The sequence below is a fragment of the Varanus komodoensis genome, unplaced genomic scaffold (assembly GCF_004798865.1).
Source record: "Varanus komodoensis strain SLA01 unplaced genomic scaffold, ASM479886v1 scaffold1, whole genome shotgun sequence".
Taxonomy (NCBI): Eukaryota; Metazoa; Chordata; class Lepidosauria; order Squamata; family Varanidae; genus Varanus; species Varanus komodoensis.
The window spans coordinates 84201315-84208989 of record NW_025335268.1 but is presented as its reverse complement, the minus strand read 5'-3'; positions in this window follow the sequence as shown (position 1 = coordinate 84208989).

Here is a 7675-nt window from a genome sequence, read left to right as displayed (position 1 = left end):
TTAGGTTGTATCTTGATAGGTTATCCAGTTCTAAGCATCACACTTCAAGAAGGATGTGGACCAGCTGGGGAGTATTCTGAGGAAAGCAACAAGGATGATTCTGCATCTGGAAACAAAGCCCTATGAAGAGAGCCTGAAAGAACTGGGCAAGTTCAGTATGGAGAACATTTTTCAGATCCTTGAAAGGCTGTCACACAGAAAAAGACAAGGATCTCTTCTCAGTCATGTCAGAGTGCAGGACACAAAATAATGGTCTCAAGTTATAGGAAGCCAGATTCCAGCTGGTCAACAGGAAATCTTTCTCACTGTTACAGCAGCGTGACAATAAAATGAATTTATTTTATTTATTTATTAAAACATTTCTATGCCGCCCCATTCGCCGAAGCCTCGGGGCGGCTCACAACATAAAGTTAAAATACAAAAAATAACAATATAAAATAAGTCGCCCTGGCCAGATAAAATAAGCATAATATTAACAATTAAAATGACGCTTAAAGAAAAAGGTCTTCACCTGGCTCCAAAAAACAAATAACGACGGCGCCAGGCGGACCTCTCTGGGGAGCGCATTCCATAGATTGGGCGCCACCGCAGAGAAAGCCCTCCTCCAAGTACCTACCCTCCTAATTTCTTTCACGGAGGGTTCCCGGAGAAGGGCCTCTCCCGCAGATCTCAAGGGGTGGGCGGGCATATATGGATGTAAGCACTCCTTCAGGTAACCAGGACCCAAGCCGTTTAGGGCTTTATAGGTCATCACCAACACCTTGAATTGGGCCCGGACTTCAATGGGAAGCCAGTGAAGCTGACGGAGGACTGGAGTCATGTGAACATAACGCCCAGTCCCCGTCAGCAGCCTGGCAGCTCTATTTTGAACCAATTGAAGTATCTGGACCGTCTTCAAGGGTAGCTCCACGTAGAGTGTGTTACAGAAGCCAAGGTGGGAAGTCACCAGCGTGTGTGTCACTGTCGCCAGGCAGTCATACTCCAGGTAGGGGCGCAGCTGATGAATCAGCCGAAGCTGAAGGAAAGTGCTCCTCGCCACTGCTGTCACCTGAGCTTCCAATGAAAGCTCCGGGTCGAGGAGCACTCCCAGGCTGCATACATAAGGAGTTCATGGGCAATTCCACACTGGAGGCACTCAGGATCTAGTTAGCCCGCCACCTGTCAGGGATTGTTTGAGTCCTGCACTGAGCAAGGGAAATGGACCTAATGGCCTTATAGGCCTCTTCCAACTCTATAATTCTATGAGTCTAACTGCAGGTGCACAGTGTGGTCAGGTGATCATGCTGGCAGCAGGGTATTTAGCCCTGTATCTTCACCGGAATAGGGTTAGGCCCTTCTGCATCCCCAGTCACTTAGTTTGTGGGGCATTGGCTTTTTACAAATCACAGCCCATCAGACAATGTTGGAGGCCTTTCATTGCCAATGGGGGTGCACACTAAGGCTCCCCCATCTTGTCACAAAGACTTTCTAAAGGAATAGTTTAGAAAGTATATGCCTTCTCCAGCATTCAACTATCAGCCCCAATCTGAACTCGTTCTACCAGAGCAAGGGTGATCTCCACAGCTTTACATGCCAGAGTATCTCTCTTTGATTTCTAAGAGCTACAGCCTGGTCAAATCCCTTGGCCTTTGCTTGCCATTATTGACCTGTCTGTGCCTTCAGCAGAGCTGTCCTCTCTTCTCTACTCAATTGATTAACCTTCCTCTGAGAGGTAAGTTGACAGTCGCCTGTATGTGTGATGCAGCGACCACGAAGAATAAAGGCAGATTGCTTACCTGTCACTGTCATTCTTCAAGTGATCATTTCTGCATTCACACAACCCACCTGCCACCCCACTAGTGCCATATTTTGCCCTGGGTTAGAGATGTCTCCTAAGGGGATAGGAAATAAAAAGATAGCAGTCTTTTTATTTGAACTGAGATTTCAGTGGGAGCCCCTCCCTGCACGCCGAGTGTGCCCAGGAGCTGGGCTCCCACCAGATAATAATTAATCAGCTCTGGAATCTTCCTGAATTAGCTCCATGCATGTGAACACAGCCTGTATGTGTGAATGCACAGATGACCATGTGAAGAACAACAGTTACAAGTAAGCAACCTGCCTTTCATACATATCTGCATAAAAACCATAATACATATACACATATACATATGGGAAAGGTCAAGTCATGGATGAGGGATGATTTATTGTGGACCGACCTGGCATTAAGCAGCAGCACCGACAGGCCCGGGGGGTGGTTATATTATGATGACTATACTCACCACTTCAAGATAGATTTAAAAGCAGCTGCAAATGGGATTGGTTAACATGACACATGAGCCCGCCATGTAAATAAGCTATGCAGCATGTGTTGTTCATGGAATAATTCCTAGTCATTTGATATTTGATTAGGCTTACTGTGCGTTGTCCCTGACCTGCTCCCCAAGTCCTTCGGCGGTCTTTTCTTCCCCTTCCACCTTTGATTGCAACCTCATCCTTGCCCTGTCCTCCTTTTCTGGAACTTGCGCTGCTTCACTGATGCGAAAGACACTTTGGAGTGACTGTCATGGGATTGTCATCCTTTTCCTTGAGTGAGGGAGGGTGGCACAAATGCCTTAGTAATTAACAAAACAAAACAGCAGTAATACACACTAACACAAATTACCAAACATTGCAACCAACTACAAGAAAGTATCACCCACTCCTCCCCACTAGCACACACTGCCCCAAATTACCACCAACTAATGCCCTCTGCCACACACGATCATGCACTGCCACCCGCTAACAAACTACCAACCACTGCTGCCAAATTTCACGAGCTACCACCAAGTACCACCCATGCCACCTACTATCCCAAACCACCACCCGGTGTCACACAACCAACCACGCCTACAAACTAGTGCCCACTACCCTACAGCAGGACTTACCACCAAACACTTCTAACCACGACTGCCAATGACTACCCACTAACACACAGTCACCCACTACCCCAAACTACCACCCACTACCCCAAACTACCACCCACCACCCCACAACCACCAGCTACCACACGGTACATCTTACTACCGCTCTCTACCATGCACTACCACTAATGACCTCCCTGTATTCCAAACTACCATCTATTACCCCAACTACCGCACGCCAAGACCAACGACCACTCACTACTGTAAACTACCACGGTCCTCCCAATGAACATTTACTACCACCAAGTATCACTCACTAACAGCTGCTACCACAAATTACCACACATGACCACCCTGTACCACCCCATATCCCCCATTATTACCAACTTTCAACCACTACCACCTACTACCAGCCATTTCCACCAACTACCGTCCCCTGGCACCCACTACTATCAACAAACAACCAACAATGAACCAACAATCAACATGAAGCGATCAACAAGCAAACCCACAACAAAACAACTAACAATTGTCACCAAGCATCAAAACAACCAACGAACCAACATCAATCAACCAAGCATCAACTAACCAACAGCAGAATAACCAATCAACACAACCACCATTAAGCACCAACCATCAAAACACATTTTAATTAAATAATTGCCATAAACCTCTGTTTTGCATGTTTTACTGTATTTTATTGTTGTTTTTAATATATAATATGTTATGGGTTTTTATCGCCCAGAGGTGCTGTGGCACAATTAGGTGGCATACAAATGCTTTAAATAAATAAGAAAAACAACAAAGAAAAGAAAGCAAACTAAATAACAAAGCAACAAGCATGCAACAAACATTCAGCAATCACGAACATTCAACAAACAAAAACCAACCAAACAAACCAAACAAAACTCAAAAACAAAAAGCAGAAAAAACAAATTTACAAAACCACATGCAAAACAAAGCCAGCAAACTACACACAAAACAAAACTTCAAAACACAAACAAATCCAAGCAAACCCTCATGAAGCAGCTGCAAAGGATGGAGTGAATAGGACTGAATTGTGTTTGTGTGTCTGGGGGGTTTGTACCCCACTCTTTCCATCTTGTTCTGCAACCTCTAAGGGGTTTTGCTTTTGAAGTGTCTGGGGAATTTGTACATGTTTTTGACAGAGAATATACTTGGAGAGTGTTAGTAACACTCTTTCCTTTTCCTGGAAGAGAAAATGAACCAGGCAAAAGACAGTTCTTTTATTTTGAAACTTTTTTGCAACAAAGGGAGTGGGAATGTTTCCTTCCCCTTTCCAACTCCTGGAGCACATGTCCACATCCCATATTTATGTCCTTTTCCCATTTGCTCCTCCCTCTTCCTCTCCCTCATTTGCTGAAGGACTGGGTGGTTACGATCTTTCCATCTGCCTATTTTGTGTTGCTCCAATACCTGTTCTTCCTTCCCACTTCATACCTCCCATGCGCATTATAATGAGCTTATTTTCTATGTAAGTGTGTTAGTTAATATTTACAAGGTCATTGAGTAAGTGTACACTGCTGTTTTTTCTACCGTGCCAATTCCCTCCTGCTATCTGATCGTGACCCCCTCCCCCATGGCTAAGGAATTTTCTTTGTTACATTTTCACTCTTCCTGCTTCCTTCTTTCAAAGCATCCTTTCATCCCTCTCAGATCCCAAGGCTGGGCAACAACTGACTTATTCAAAATGCTGCCTGGCCATCAATGGAGGGCCATTCCTTGGCTGCTGCTAACAGCAGCATGGGTTAGCTAAGAGCAGCAAGAGGTTTGTGCCGCTCGCTTGTACCAGCTGCTTGTTCACCACTTTCTGCAAGCCATGATGTGTAGGGCCTTGCCCAAGCTTGCCCAGGCATGCTAACTCCCTCGAACAGAGGAAGGATCCTCTCATACCACTGATATCTGTGCGACCAGAGCCAGGTCACATGCAGGCAAAGGTTGTACAATCCCTCACCTGAGCCCAAGCCCCCAGGTAAAGCACAGAAGGTACCTGGATTCAAATGTACCAATCAGCACCTGTGGTGGGAACTTTGAACCAATGGTCATCACTACCTGGTCAGGAAAGGCCTACAAGGGGACTGCACCATGTGTTCTGGCTACACTGCCCCTTCACTTGTGATTGAACCTATTCTTGAGAATTGTAGGGGAAATGCAGCTAAATCCTGGCAGAAGAAGGTTGCTTATATGTACCTTTGTGTTAAAAAACCAAACCCACAGTATCCCTTTGTCTCTTTCTGAGAATGTATCAGAATTCCAAGCCAGGCTTCTGCTTAGCTGTTGCTCTAAGGGATTGGAGATGCTGCAGGGGAAGTTAATCCCTGCCTATTCTCTTGCTAACAGCAGCAAAATAAGGCTGCTATCACCCGAATTTGCATGTTCAAACTCACAGCTAAGGTTTGCATTAATCTCTGCCTTCCTGAATTGTTATGTCTATCAATGCTATTGTATTAAGTCTCCTCTGCAGATCTCTCACATTCTTTTGACTGTGTCCCCCATCCTCTGCCCTGCCACTGTACACATGTGACTTGGAACCTATAAAACACTCGGTATATGTTCTAAAAACTTGTAGTTGGTTTCAGCTGTTCATAAGGTTTGTTTCTGCAGAGGGTACCTGAGGGTTCAATCTAATAAACTGCTGAGGTTTGTAATGAAATCCATCTCCCTGTGAATCCGAGTGTACATTCTCATGCCTGGTAACTTGAGACGTCCTGCCAGAATAAAACTTAGATTCTTTTCCTCTCGTTCTTGTCCTGTTTGATTGGGCTTGTGCACCAAGACCAGACCCCTTGTGTCCTTCAGTGGGTTCAGATAGCATAGCAACTTGTCATGGGTTCAAGAACCATGATGTAGAGAGCAGACTGCTCGGAAAGATTTGTCTGATTCTTCGGAGGAGGTAGGGAACAAGCAGGAAAGAGGGGCTGAAGGTTACCTAGAGCATGAGAATTTGCCTGCTTCGGAAGGTGTCTTAAGATTTTTCAGTGTCTAGAGAGGGGGAACAGATGCAAGAGGTGTAGTTACTACCAAAAGGGAGGGGCACAGAGGAAGTTTGCATTTGGATTCAGTTTGGGTGCTTATCCCACTGGTAGAAGGCTTCTTTGATCGATACTGTTTTGTAACCAGGCAGGCTTCAATAAGAACTATACTTAAAAGTTTTCATTTTGAATGATTTGAAAGGAAAGGGAAAGGGGAAGTGATCTGCTTCCCCTTGGGTTTTTTGCATTGCTTGTTAGGATTGTAAAAAGCTGTTTGGGCTTGGAAGAGATGCTGCATATGGCAACCCATAATTGCTAGTTACCTTCAATAAGGATTTGTTGGTAATTTTAGGGGTACAGAATACACCCAGGACACATCTCTCAATTGTAACAGTTAGAGATTTCCTGCCTGCACATCCCCAGTATGTGTTTCCAACAATTTCATAGTGCATCCAGTTTATTTATTCGTTAGATTTATATCCCGCCTTTTATACACGTGAAATGAGGGAAAACTGACTTCTTACTGGTGCTCCATCTGTTGCATATAAACACATATCTGAATGAGGTTTTCCTATCCTGACATTGGATCCAACAGAACTGGGGAGAGGGTGGAAGCATTGGTCTGGAAAACCCTTAGAAGCATTTGGCAACTCAAGGAATGTCTACTTTGTTTTTCCTGTCTTGCAGACTGCATCACATGTGCTGCCGCCACCCACACAGGGAAGGCCAGCCGTGTAGGAGTTCTGGAAAGCAGTCCACTTCCATGCGGATAGTCTGAGAACAGACTGAACCTGGGCCTCAAATTTGGTGAGATTATTATTCTGGGGATTAGATTTACGAGGATGAAGGAAAGAGGGACTAGGTCTCATTAACTGGTAGCATAAATTAATTTTAGGACATAGACAGAGAGACAGATCTATCTATCTATATATTTGTAGGGGTTTCGCCTTCCCAATATTACTCTTTCAGGGGGCTAGTGCTGTTTCAGTGAATTAGCATAACAGTAGTTTCTATCTTTGGCATGGATTGATGCTTTGCACAAACAGCACAAAAATGGGGAATTAGGCTGATGCAGTGTAGGAAAAACACAACATTATCTAGGTTCTACAATAGCCTTCCCAAACCTGGTTTCCTCCAGATGTGAATTACAATTCCATCAACCTCAGCCAGCAGAGACCATGCTGAACTACCTATAGTTATAGTTTAGCATGTCTGGAGAGTGCCAGAATGGGGACCTTTGCACTACCGCTTCTAAACCCCATGCAGAAACTTCTGCCAGGATGGGTTCTGTAGTAATGAAAGGAAATAATTTAACGTTTTAACAATCTAATTCCTACTAATTCATTTTGGTGCCCAGAACTTGTTCAGAGTGACCTCTATAGTCACCTTAATAACTTATGACATGTGCTGGAAATTTCAACTTGCTGAAGCAGCTGTTTTTCTCCTCCTCAAATTCATAGTTCTGCCTGTGCTTGCCTGAAAGAATGACTGTCGTCAGACCCAAGACTTTCTAAAGGCAAGATTTTTGGGCTTCATTAATTCTGGTGTACTCCTGTGGTTAATAAGATTGGGCAAGAATTCAACAACAGGAAGCATTATTGCAGCCAGAGCAGCTGCTAGAGCTGACAAATATTCTCTTCCACCCTTGGGCTGGAAAGTTAGAGTCAAGGAATGTATTAGTTAATAACCAATCTCAGAGAATGATTCAAGGTGTCTCTCTGGAAAAAAGTCATTCTGTTGAAAGCTTTTGGGGTTAAAAGGTTAATTCAGACAGGGAATATTCTAAGAGGTCATCATTGCATC